This window comes from Ascaphus truei, chromosome 11 (genome assembly GCF_040206685.1).
Source record: "Ascaphus truei isolate aAscTru1 chromosome 11, aAscTru1.hap1, whole genome shotgun sequence".
Taxonomy (NCBI): Eukaryota; Metazoa; Chordata; class Amphibia; order Anura; family Ascaphidae; genus Ascaphus; species Ascaphus truei.
In genome coordinates this window covers 7,246,672-7,260,466 of record NC_134493.1, presented here as the reverse complement: position 1 = coordinate 7,260,466, position 13,795 = coordinate 7,246,672, and the positions used below count along the sequence as shown (strand labels likewise).

The window sequence follows — 13,795 nt, the reverse complement described above, 5'->3', positions numbered from 1 at the left end:
AGAAAGGACCTGGCACTGGAGACGGCATCGCAGCACTCCAGCACATCCAGGTACTCATCAAGGTCAGCTAAATCAGTGCAGTCTAATGTGTCCAGCGCAAGCGCAAACGCTACCAAGGCACGAGGCACCGCAGAGACAGCACGGGCCAGGGCCGCATACATTCAGAAAGAGGCAGCCATAAGGGCAGAGAGAGAGCGCATAGAAAAGGAGGAGCAGACAGCCGCTGCCAATGCTGCTGCCACTGCCGCAGCCGCAACAGCCACTGTGCGTAGGAAGGCCGAGTTGGACGTGAACCTAGAGGCCCTAAATCAAGAAAGTGAAGCTGCTGCCACCATAGCCCAAGCCGAAGTCCTAGAAACGTCCGCGAGACAGGATAGCGGGGAGCAACCGTACAGTCGGATAGCCTCAGAGGAGCCGACTGTTACGCCGGTGCTGCCCGCAGACCAGACCCGTCCCTTATACTGAGGTGGGGACGTATATGTGCACGCACCCGCCGCAGAAGGAGCGTGTTCGGAGTGTGGTGGTTTGGCATTGCCAGGCCAGGTGGGAATAGGTGTAGCAATACTTGCCGGTACCGGTACAGGAAGAGACGTAGTCGTTGCCGTTAGCCAAGGTCTGGGAGAGGAGAGATCCGGAGGGTAGGGGTCACAGCTGAGGTCGAGGGGCGAGAGAAGCAGCAAGGTCAAGTGGGAGCCGGGGTCCGGAGCCAGAGAGTGAAGTACGCCAAGCCGGGTCGTAACCTGAATAAACGAAGACAAAGGAGAGAGCCAGAATAGACACCCATAAGGAGAGACTATGTCGAGCGATGTGGGAATGGCAAGACAGGCATTATATAGTGCGGCTGGCAAATAGGAAGAGGAGGCAGACCTGGAGGAGTGCATGGAGCTGTCCTGGATAGAGTGCCTTGAGAAGAATGCAGGTGAGCAGTTTTGGGCAATGGAGTGATTCTGCCGGTTCGCACCGATTCGTGAGAACCGGTGCCTAAAATTTTCGCAGTTCTTAGAACCGGCTGCCTTCCCCCCTTCCCCCTTCCCCCCTCTGTGTCATGCTGCTGCTGCTTAGACCCCATGCGGAGAAGCACTCAGCCACCGCTCTGCCTGTAACACCTTCATGGTGCCGGTCAGAGTATGCCCAGTTTCACAAGCTGTGGACCTTGGCATCACTCCAGCAAGAGGTTGAAGAAGGAAAGAACTTGCCTGCTGCTGCTCCGCTGAGAGAAACTGTCTCACTACCAGGTAAATATTGCAGGCAGCTGCTCAGTTGAATCACCGGCACACAACCCCTCCTCTCCCCCCCCCCCTCCCCTCCCATGCACACTGTTTCAGCTGAGAGAAAAAACAACAAATTGTATCACATTCACATTTGTATTTGCACTGTCTGCTTGCAAGTTGCACTTTGGACAATGCATTGCACTGGGTCCCACTGGTCTCTCTGCTTCCCCTCCCTGGTCTCTCTGCTCCCTCTCCCTGGTCTCTCTGCTCCCCCTCCCTGGTCTCTCTGCTCCCCCCCCTGGTCTCTCTGCTCCCCCCCCGGTCTCTCTGCTCCCCCTCCCTGGTCTCTCTGCTCCCCCTCCCTGGTCCCTCTGCTCCCCCACTGGTCTCTCTGCTTCCCTCCCCCCCCAGGTCTCTCTGCTTCTCTCCCCCCCCCTGGTCTCTCTGCTCCCCCCTCCCTGGTCTCTCTGTTCCCCCCTGGTCTCTCTGCTCCCCCCCTGGTCTCTCTGTTCCCCCCATGGTCTCTCTGTTCCTCCCCTGGTCTCTCTGCTCCCCCCCCCTGGATTCTCAGCTCCCCCCTGGTCTCTGCTCCCCCCCCCCTGGTCTCTCTGCTCCCCCACCCCTGGTCTCTCTGCTCCCCCCTTGGTCTCTCTGCTTCCCCCCCCTGGTCTCTCTGCTCTCCCCCCCCCCTGGTCTCTCTGCTCCCTCCCCACCCAGTCTCTCTCCTGTTCAACTGAATAAAGCATTTTCTTGTTACAAGAATCCGAGTGTGCAAAAATGTATTGAATTGTATTCTCTCTCTCCCCGTGTGTCTCACTCTCCCCCCATCTCTCTCTCCCCTGTGTCTCTCTCTCTCCCCATATGTCTCTCATCCCCCTGTGTCTCTCTCTCTCTCTTATCCCCCCCATGTCTCTTTCGCTCATCCCCCAGTGCCTCTCGCTCATCCCCCCGTGTGTCTCTCTCTCCCCCCGTGTGTGCCTCTCTCTCTCCCTGTGTGTCTCTCTCTCCCCGTGTGCCTCTCATCCCCTGTGTCTCTCTCTCTCACACCCCCGCGTGCCTCTCGCTCATCCCCCAGTGTCTCTCTCTCTCTCTTATCCCCCCCATGTCTCTTTCGCTCATCCCCCAGTGTCTCTCTCTCTCCCCGTGTGTCTCTCTCTCTCCCCGTGTGTCTCTCTCTCTCCCTGTGTGTCTCTCTCTCCCCGTGTGCCTCTCATCCCCTGTGTCTCTCTCTCTCACACCCCCGCGTGCCTCTCGCTCATCCCCCAGTGTCTCTCTCTCTCCCCTGGGTGTGTCTCTCTCTCCCCTGTGTGTGTCTCTCTCTCTCCCCGTGTGTGTCTCTCTCCCCGTGTGTGTGTCTCTCACTCTCTCCCCGTGTGTGTGTCTCTCTCTCCCCCGTGTGTCTCTCTCTCTCCCCGTGTGTCTCTCTCTCTCCCTCATGTCTCTCTCTCCCCCGTGTGTCTCTATCTCTCTCTCCCCATGTGTGTCTCTCTCTCTCCCGTGTCTCTCTCTCTCTCCCCAGCGTGTCTCTCTCTCTCCCCCGCGTCTCTCTCTCTCCCCCGCATGTCACTCTCTCTCCCCCACGTGTCTCTCTCTCTCTCCCCCGTGTCTCTCTCTCTCTCCCCAGCGTCTCTCTCTCCCCCACTCGTCTCTCTCTCTCTCCCCCCGCGTGTCGCTCTCTCTCCCCCACGTGTCTCTCTCTCTCTCCCCCGTGTGTCTCTCTCTCTCTCCCCCGTGTGTTTCTCTCTCTCTCCCCCGTGTGTCTCTCTCTCGCTCCCCCGTGTGTCTCTCTCTCTCTCCCCAGCGTGTTTCTCTCTCCCCCGCGTGTCGCTCTCTCCACCACGTGTCTCTCTCTCCCCCGTGTGTGTCTCTCTCTCTCTCTCCCCAATGTGTCTCTCTCTCTCCCCCGTGTGTCTCTCTCTCCCCCGCATGTCGCTCTCTCTCCCCCCCGTGTGTCTCTCTCTCCCCCCGTGTGTGCCTCTCTCTCTCCCTGTGTGTCTCTCTCTCCCCGTGTGCCTCTCATCCCCTGTGTCTCTCTCTCTCACACCCCCGCGTGCCTCTCGCTCATCCCCCAGTGTCTCTCTCTCTCTCTTATCCCCCCCATGTCTCTTTCGCTCATCCCCCAGTGTCTCTCTCTCTCCCCGTGTGTCTCTCTCTCTCCCCGTGTGTCTCTCTCTCTCCCTGTGTGTCTCTCTCTCCCCGTGTGCCTCTCATCCCCTGTGTCTCTCTCTCTCACACCCCCGCGTGCCTCTCGCTCATCCCCCAGTGTCTCTCTCTCTCCCCTGGGTGTGTCTCTCTCTCCCCTGTGTGTGTCTCTCTCTCTCCCCGTGTGTGTCTCTCTCCCCGTGTGTGTGTCTCTCACTCTCTCCCCGTGTGTGTGTCTCTCTCTCCCCCGTGTGTCTCTCTCTCTCCCCGTGTGTCTCTCTCTCTCCCTCATGTCTCTCTCTCCCCCGTGTGTCTCTATCTCTCTCTCCCCATGTGTGTCTCTCTCTCTCCCGTGTCTCTCTCTCTCTCCCCAGCGTGTCTCTCTCTCTCCCCCGCGTCTCTCTCTCTCCCCCGCATGTCACTCTCTCTCCCCCACGTGTCTCTCTCTCTCTCCCCCGTGTCTCTCTCTCTCTCCCCAGCGTCTCTCTCTCCCCCACTCGTCTCTCTCTCTCTCCCCCCGCGTGTCGCTCTCTCTCCCCCACGTGTCTCTCTCTCTCTCCCCCGTGTGTCTCTCTCTCTCTCCCCCGTGTGTTTCTCTCTCTCTCCCCCGTGTGTCTCTCTCTCGCTCCCCCGTGTGTCTCTCTCTCTCTCCCCAGCGTGTTTCTCTCTCCCCCGCGTGTCGCTCTCTCCACCACGTGTCTCTCTCTCCCCCGTGTGTGTCTCTCTCTCTCTCTCCCCAATGTGTCTCTCTCTCTCCCCCGTGTGTCTCTCTCTCCCCCGCATGTCGCTCTCTCTCCCCCATGTGTGTCTCTCTCTCTCCCCCGTATCTCTCTATCTCCCGTGTCTCTCTCTCTCATCCCCCCATGCCTCTCGCTCATCCCCCCATGCCTCTCGCTCATCCCCCCCATGCCTCTCGTTCATCCCCCCGTGCCTCTCGCTTATCCCCCCGTGCCTCTCGCTCAGCCCCCGTGCCTCTCGCTCAGCCCCCGTGCCTCTCGTTCACCCCCCCATGTGTCTCTCACTCCCCCGTTTGTGTCTCTCTCTCTCCCCGTGTGTGTCTCTCTCTCTCTCTCTCCCCATGTGTCTCTATCTCCCCTGTGTGTCTCTCTCCCCCATGTGTGTCTCTCTCTCCCCGTCTCTCTCTCCCCCGTGTGTGTCTCTCTCTGTCCCCGTGTGTCTCTTTCTCTGTCCCCCGTGTTTCTTTCTCTCCCCCATGTGTGTCTCTCTCTCCCCCGTGTGTCTCTCACCCCGTGTGTCTCTCTCTCCCCCTTGTGTGTCTCTCTCTGTCCCCGTGTGTCTCTTTCTCTGTCCCCCGTGTTTCTCTCTCTCCCCCATGTGTGTCTCTCTCTCCCCCGTGTGTCTCTCACCCCGTGTGTCTCTCTAGTATTGCATTGAAGTGATACTTTGATACTTGCATTGGTATTGCATTGAAATGAACTGTATATGATACTTGCATATGTACTGTATTGCATTGGACATTGGTATTGCATTGGAGTGAATGTATTTGGTATTGCATTGAAGTGAACTGTTCCCTCTGGTCTCTACTTTGATACTTGCTTTTTGTTGGGTTTTTTGTTTGTTCTTCTTAACAGAAAGAAATAATTATGAAGAAAAACACCAGGGGAGCGATGGTAAACCTTTAAAAAGAAAAACACTACGTAGTGCAAATATTGTATGTACAATTAAACGTGAATAATGTAAGAGCTCCCAATTGCAAACTCACAATAGAGTAGATAATAGGGAGCATATAATCCAGCCGTGAAAGGATGGTTCCAAGCCAGTATGGTAGGAGGACATCAGACCTCAAGGAGAGAAGAACTCCATAGTGCAGATGGTAACAAAATGCATTTATGCCAAAGAAGAAAATTCGAGGCTTACAATGTGGACGAAATATCACAGCAGGGTATACACAGTATTCTTTCCTTGATGTCTGATGTCCTCCTACCATACTGGCTTGGAACCATCCTTTCACGGCTGGATTATATGCTCCCTATTATCTACTCTATTGTGAGTTTGCAATTGGGAGCTCTTACATTATTCACGTTTAATTGTACATACAATATTTGCACTATTTGGACTCCTCTTCCTTAATGTTACTTTTATGTCTAAAGCACTTATTCCCATGATCTGTTATTTATATTATCTGTTATTTATTTGATTGTCACATGTATTACTACTGTGAAGCGCTATGTACATTAATGGCGCTATATAAATAAAGACATACAATACAATACAATACTATGTAGTGTTTTTCTTTTTAAAGGTTTACCATCGCTCCCCTGGTGTTGTTCTTCATATCATTTAATTGGACCATGAAACAGTCCTATCTGAAGGATTGAGTGATCATTCAACCTTATTTCACTATCACTATTAGATTGCACCGATTATTTTTGTGCACGTATTTTATTCTGTTATGTTAGTCACTTAATAGGTATTGTCCATAATACACTTTAAGTTTGCACAGAGCACTATTGAGAGTATATTAGAGCGCCATCTAGTGTCGTTTTTCATATAAGACAGAAATAATTAGGCTGAATTTCTGGGGTTTCAAACACTGTTTTTTTTCCCTGTCTATTGGAAAAGGCTTTTCTGGTTTCAAAATGGTCTATCACCTCTCTGACTTTCGCCGTTGATTTCACACATACATCCCTGTATAATAGTTTACAAAATTACATATTTCAGCCACAAAAATGAAGGGACAACAGGTTTTATTACATTATTTAATTAAAAAAACAAGATCTGCAATTTCAAACGAAGATCCCAGGGAAAACCTAACACCAAGAGGAGATGAAATGTCCACTTCCAATACGGCACAAATCAGAGGTGAAGATTCAGCAGCTGCATCTGCCATTTGGAATGAGGATCCCAGGGAACATCTAACACCAAGAGATGATGAAATATCCGCTTCCCATACAAGAGATGAAGATCGAGCAGCTGCTCTTCCTGATTTCTGGAATATGAAGCAGGTCGAGGTATTCCAGAAAAAATATGATGGTTTGGCTGTTCGCAACAAGAAACTGGGTTGTGATCACTGCGCCAAATTTGATTCCATAAATATGAAAGGAATTCATGTATCGAAGGAATACAAAAGCTACAGTATTACATAGTTACATAGTAGATGAGGTTGAAAAAAGACGTACGTCCATCAAGTTCAACCTATGCTAAATTTAGACAACAGATACTTTATTCTATATATATACTTACTTATTGATCCAGAGGAAGGCAAACAAAAAGCCCCATTAAGGGGAAAAATTCATTCCTTCCTGACTCCAAGAATTGGCAATCGGATTAATCCCTGGATCAACATCCTTCCCCTGTATACTTATTTGGTATATCCCTGTATACCTTTCCCATCTAAAAAGATGTCCAACCTTTTGTGAACAAATCTATTGTATCTGCCATCACAGTCACCATGGGTAATGAATTTCACATTTTAACTGCCCTTACTGTAAGGAACCCTTTCCTTTGTTGCTGGTGAAATTTCCTTTCCTCCAACCTTAAGGGATGGCCCCGAGTCCTTTGTACTGCCCGTGGGATGAATAGTTCTTTTGAAAGCTCCTTGTATTGTCCCTGAATATATTTGTATATAGTTATCATATCCCCTCTTAGACGCCTCTTTTCTAATGTAAATAAATCTAATTTAGCTAGCTTCTCCTCATAAGTTAGAATGTCCATCCCCTTTATTAATTTGGTGGCTCTTCTCTGCACTCTCTCTAGTTCCATAATGTCTTTTCTTAGGATTTGTGCCCAAAATTGTACTCCATATTCAAGGTGTGGTCTTACTAATGCTTTGTAAAGGGGCATAATTATGTTTACTTCCCTTCCATCCATTGCCCGTTTGATGCAAGATAAGATCTTGTTTGCCTTTGCAGCTACTGCATGACATTTTGCATTATTGCTAAGCCTGCTGTCTACAAGCACTCCTAAATCCCTCTCCATCAAGGATTCCCCCAATATATCTCCATTTAATTTGTAAGTCGCCTTTTTATTCTTGCATCCCAAATGCATAACCTTACATTTATCTGTATTAAACCTCATTTGCCATTTACCTGCCCACGTTTCCAGTCTCTCCAAGTCCCTCTGAAGAGAAATTACATCCTGCTCTGATTCTATTACCTTACACAATTTAGTATCATCAGCAAAGATGGAGACTTTGCTCTCGATCCCAACCTCAAGGTCATTAATAAACAAGTTAAAAAGCAGAGGTCCCAGTACCGATCCTTGAGGTACTCCACTCACGACTTTAGCCCAACCTGAAAAAGTTCCATTTATGACAACCCTCTGTTGTCTGTCCTTTAACCAGTTTTCAATCCAGGTGCATATATTATTACTGAGTCCAATTTTCTTTATTTTGTACACCAACCTCTTGTGTGAAACCGTATCAAAAGCCTTTGCAAAATGTAAATAGACCACATCAACTGCATTACCCTGGTCTAAATTCCTACTTACCTACTCAAAGAAACAAATAAGGTTAGTTTGGCAAGATCTATCCTTCATAAATCCATGCTGACTATTACTAATAATTTTGTTTTCCATTAGGTATTCCTGAATATTATCCCGTATTAAATCTTCAAGTAGTTTCCCTACTATTGAAGTCAGGCTTACAGGTCTGTAATTCCCCGAGTGTGATCTAGCTCCCTTTTTAAATATAGGCACCACATCTGCTTTATGCCAATCTTGTGGTACTGAGCCTGTGGAAATGGAGTCCTTGAATATTAATGATAATGGTTTGGCTATTACTGAGCTTAACTCCTTGAGAACTCTTGGATGTATGCCATCACGGCCAGGTGCCTTATTTACTTTAATTTTTTCAAGTCACTTATGAACTTCTTCCTCAGTTAACCAATTGGTCATTAATATGGAGGTTGTGGCTTCCTCCTGTGGCGCTACTATTGAACTTGATTCTTCCCTGGTAAACACAGAGGCAAAGAATTTGTTTAATACCTCTGCTTTTTCCTTATCTCCAATAATCTGCCTACCCATCTCACACTGAAAGGGTCCTATATATTCTTTTCTCATTTTTTTGTTATTAGGATACTTAAAGAACTTTTTAGGGTTGACCTTACTTTCTATTGCAATCCTTTTTTCATTATCCATTTTTGCTAATTTAATTGCCCTTTTGCAATTTTTGTTACATTCCTTATAATTCTGATACGATGTCTCTGTCCCTTCTGACTTAAAGAATCTAAACGCCTTCCTCTTCTTGTCCATTTCCTCCCCTACCTGTTTATTTAGCCACATTGGTTTTGACTTATTTCTTTTATACTTATTACCCAAGGGTATACGCTGATAAGTGTGCTTTTCTAACAATGTTTTAAAGACTGCCCATTTATCTTCTACATTTTCCCCTGCAAAATATCATCCCATTGTATTACTACTAGATTAGACCTCAGTTTATTAAAATCTGCCTTTCTAAAGTTTAAAGTCTTTGTTGAACCCAAGTAATCTGTTTTTTGATAATTTATTTCAAATGAGACCATGTTATGATCACTGTTACCCAAATGTTCCAGGACTTGAATATTTGTTATTACTTCTACATTGTTTGATATGACCAAATCCAGAACTGCCCCTCTCCTGGTTGGTTCCTCAATAATTTGTGTCATATAATTATCTTTAAGCACCCCCAAAAACCTGTTTCCTTTTGTTGTAATGCTAATCTCATTGCCCCAGTCTATGTCTGGATAATTAAAATCCCCCATTATGCAAACATTACCCAGTTTTGATGCCTTCTCCATTTGCAAATGTATTTTAGCTTCCTCAATCTCACAGATATTTGGTGGTTTATAGCATATTCGCACAAACATTTTCTTTATACTTTTACCTCCACTGCTAATTTCTATCCACAAGGTTTCTACATTTTCATCATTCCCTTTATAGACATCATACTTTATAATAGGTTTTAGATCTGGTTTAACATATAGACATACTCAACCTCCCCTTCTATTTGTTCGATCCTTCCGAAAAAGAGAATACCCCTTTAAATGAACTATCCAGTCATGAGTTTCATCCCACCATGTTTCAGTAATGCCTATGATATCATACTGCTCCCTTGTAGCTATTAATTCAAGCTCCCCCATTTTATCTGTCAGGCTCCTTGCATTAGCAAGCATGCATTTAAGTTTTTTTTCAGCCTGTACTATTATCTTATCTGCTCCTTCCTTTCTGCTCCCACTTGGTTTAGTCTTTAGAAGTTTTCTAGTATTATCTCTATTTACTATGGGTATCTCACTGCTTGTCAAACTTGCACTTGCCCTCATTCTACCTCCATACCACCTTGTATCCTCATCTATTCCATTTAGTTCATTATCTGTTTCATTCCCCTCCCCCCTCCATCCTGAAGCATCAGAAAAAAATAAAGTCGTCCAGCAAGCTTCTCTCCGGAAAAAAATGAATGAACACTTTTCATCACAGACACACGGTATATGTGTGGCACAACTGAAATGTCGTACTGATGATGTAATTACCAAAATTAACCAAAAATATATCATCTCTACATGTAAAGTCTTGAATACAGTTTACAGCTTAGCAAAAAGAAATAGGCCATTTTCTGACATTGAAGATGAGATCGAACTGCAAGCAAAGAATGGTTTAGATCTGGGAGTGGGACTCCATTCTCGTAAAACTGCTGTAAAAATAGTTGATCACATTGCAAGAGAAATTAAAAAATATATATTTACTCAAATAATAGACAAAAAATTAAAAATTTGTGTCATCATGGATGAAGCTTCAACCATATCTAATAAAGCAGTGATCATAATTTTTGTGAAAGTTGAAGATTGTCATCTATCGCCTACAATTTTCCTCAATTTGATTGAGTTGGAAGCACAGGATGCTGAGACTATACACAAAATTTTGTTAAAAAGTTTGTGTGATGTTGGATTTGATATTGGATATTTGAGAAGTAATTTGGTTGCATTTTGTTCTGATGGTGCAAGTGTAATGCTTGGTTGTGAGCACCAGACTTACTAAAGACTTTCCAGGCATCATCATTTGGCATTGTTTAAATCACCGTCTGCAACTTGTGTTAGATGATTTTATCACTGAAATAAAACAGGTGAATCACTTCAAAATCTTCATAGATAAAATATACACGATTTTTCACCAATCAAACAAAAATCAAATGGCACTTTTCAAAATTTCTCAAGAACTTGCACTAGAAATTACAAAGATTTTTTAAGTTTTGGGACCAAGATGGGCTGCTTGCAGTTTAAGGTCAACACTTGCTGTATGGTGTGCTTATTCAGCTTTATATAAATATTTTTATCCACATGAACAATATTCTGGAATGGCTTCACGTCTTTGCAACAGATTCTTCATAGACGATTTAGCATTAATGATAGATATATTGCAAGAAATTTCCTTACTTTCTAATGACCTTCAAAACAGAAATTTAAATTTGGTAAGAGCTGAAAAATGTATAAAAAGATCCATTAGGGCAGTTGAAATGCTCAAAGAAAGCCGTGGAAACTTTGAAAAGAGAGTTGATCCTACCATAAATTCTGACGCTTTTAAATGTATTAACTTTGTTGGGAATAAAAAATATGTAAATCTTCCTCGTCAAAAACTACTGGAAGCAGTTATCAGTAATATGAAAGCCAGGTTGATGGACATTGATCACTTAAAATCAGGATACAAAGCACAAATTAGTGATAGTACAATTCATGAAATAGTTAACACACTAGAGCCAGATTGTTGGAATATTGATGAAGTTGTTGTTCCTTGGAAAGCCGCCGAAGAAAAACTGTGTGAATTCAACAAACTCTTTCATCATGAAATCAACATCAATGATTTCCGAGACTACGTGGAAATTTCTAAAAAAATCGACCAACCATGAGATTCCAAATACTGTACAACAGGCAAAAAATATCATCAATACCATTACTGCTAGTTCTGCGGAGGCAGAAAGAGAGTTTTCTACAATGAATAATATATATTCAGATACAAGAAGCCGCCTCACAGTTCAGAATGTTGCAAATTTGTCGACAATATGATTGGCCTCCCATTGGACTCCTGGGACCCCACTCCTTCAGTGCAAACATGGCTGAGAATTAACCACAAAGCCGATGACAATAGGGTGAAACATGGGCGAAAGAAACAGTATAATGAGAATTAACTAGCAATATGGAAATATTTTAAGGAAGGCAAATAAATCATTTATTTCAATCAAATATTGTTGTTTTTAATTTTTCACTGTAAAAGGGCGTTACGGTCTGTCTCTCTCCCCCCCCCCTCTATTTCTCCCCACCCCTCTGTCCCTCCCTTCCTCCCCTCGTCTCTCTCCCCCCCCATTCCCCGGTCTCTCTCCCCCCCCGGTGAGAGAGAACCTGTTGCTAAAATTTTTGAATCCCACCACTGGTTTTGGGGCATGATTGTAGGCTGTGTGTGAGTTGGGGGCGTGGCCGCACTGCAGAAGCAGTGAATAAATTAACTTGATCCGGCGCGTGCTCCGTAACGAGGGGGAGCGTGCGCCCATGAGCAGCAGCCGCCATGGCCCCAGCCGCCTGCGGAACAGCGGCCGCCCGCCAGGGACGAGGAGGGAGTCACCCAACCACGGGGACCGGACGGGATCGGCGAGGGGGACGCCCTGCAGCAGCGGGTGCAACAAGAGGTGAGGGGAGGTCATGCTGCGGGCGTCGTGACCCCCGAATCCTCACAGTACCCCCCCCCCCCCTTCAGGGTCGGCCTCAGGACGATCCTCCCACGGTTTGGATGGGAACTTCTTACGGAAGCTTTTAAGAAGTCCTGGTGCATGAATGTCTTTGAGAGGTACCCAAGACCTATCTTCGGATCCAAAACCCTTCCAATGGACAAAGAACTGAACCTTACCCCTCGAGAGATGGGAGTCTAGTATAGCTTGGACCTCGTACTCTTCGTTGCCCTGTATGATCACTGGATCTGGTTTAAGAGTGTGGTCTGGAAAGAGGGGACTGGAGATGAACGGCTTGAGAAGTGATGAGTGAAAAACATTAGGAATTCTCATGCTTTGGGGTAACTGAAGGCGGAAGGCAACCGGGTTTACCTGCTCCATGATGGCAAATGGGCCCAGAAACCTAGGTGCCAATTTAGCGGAAGGGGCCTTGAGGTGGATGTTTTTGGTAGACAACCAAACCTTATCCCCTGGCTTGTAGTTGGGTGCAGGTCAGTGACGACAGTCAGCCTGGAGTTTCGAAGTCTGGTAGGACTTTTGGAGTGCCAATTGAATTCTAGCCCAAGAGTCCTATAAGCGGGAGATGTGCTCATCCATGGCTGGTACTCCATAGGAGATATTGGAAATGGGCAGGCGAGCTGGGTGGAATCCTGGAGGAATTAAAGGCATACTCAGCCCAGGGGCGTAATTCCGACCAGTCATCCTGGGAGTCTGAGACGAAACACCTCAAGTACTTCTCGAGAGATTGATTAACCCACTCAGTCTGCCCATTGTATTGAGTGTGTTATCATGAGGAAGAGGAGGAAGAAATGCCCAGTCTTCCGGTGAAGGTCCTCCAGAATCTGGAAACAAATTGAGAGCCTCTGTCCAATACGATGGATGTTGGAATGCCATGGATCTGGGAAATCTCTCTGGAGAAAATATCGGCTAGGGCGGGTGAGGAGGGTAATCCTTTGAGAGGAACGAAATGTGCCATCTTGGAAAACCGACCCACCACTACTAGAATGGTGTTCATGCCATTTGACCTATGCAATTCGACAATAAAGTCCATGGATATGTGGGACCAGGGGCGCTCCGGGATGGGTAAAGGCAAAATAAGACCATGGGGTCTCTGACGAGGAACCTTACTGCGTGCACATACCGAACAGGCTCGACTAAATTCAAGGATGGACTTGGCCATATTGGGCCACCAGAAGGTGCGACGGATGAGGTCCAAAGTTTTTTTGTATCCCGGATGTCCTGCCGAACGGGAAGTGTGTCCCCAATCCAGAATCTCAGGAATGAACTTGGGCTACACGTACAAGGTGTCCTTCGGTACCTTGAGATCCCTAGGAAGATGTTTTTGAGATTTGATGATCCTTTCCAGATTCTTGAAAGCAGCGACCGCAAGGATCTTTTGCTTGGGAAGGATGGACTCGGTAGTTTCCTCCGGTCTCTCTTCAGAAGAATATTGTCTAGAGAGGGCATCCGCCTTGACGTTCTTCGTGCTGGGAATGTAAGACAAGATAAAATTAAACCTGGAGAAAAATAACGACCAGCGGGCTTGGCGGGGGCCTAAGCGGTGTGCATTCTCGACATATAAAAGATTTTTATGGTCCGTGAGAATCGTGAATGGCTCTTTTGACCCCTCCAGAAGATGCCTCCACTCCTGAAGGGCCAACTTGACGGCCAAAAGTTCCCTATTGCACACGTCATAGTTCCTCTCAGCTGGAGAAAACTTCTTAGAGAAAAAACCGCAAGGGTGAAGTTTATCCTGGGGAGAAAATCTCTGGGATAGGACTGCGCCGGCCCCGCA

The 13,795-nt window shown here is 46.7% G+C and overlaps 1 pseudogene; it reads left to right on the top strand.

Moving 5' to 3' along the window:
• Positions 1–9,740: 9,740 nt before the first annotated feature.
• Positions 9,741–11,187, top strand: LOC142463649 (E3 SUMO-protein ligase KIAA1586-like; annotated as a pseudogene).
• The last annotated feature ends 2,608 nt before the right edge of the window (positions 11,188–13,795 follow it).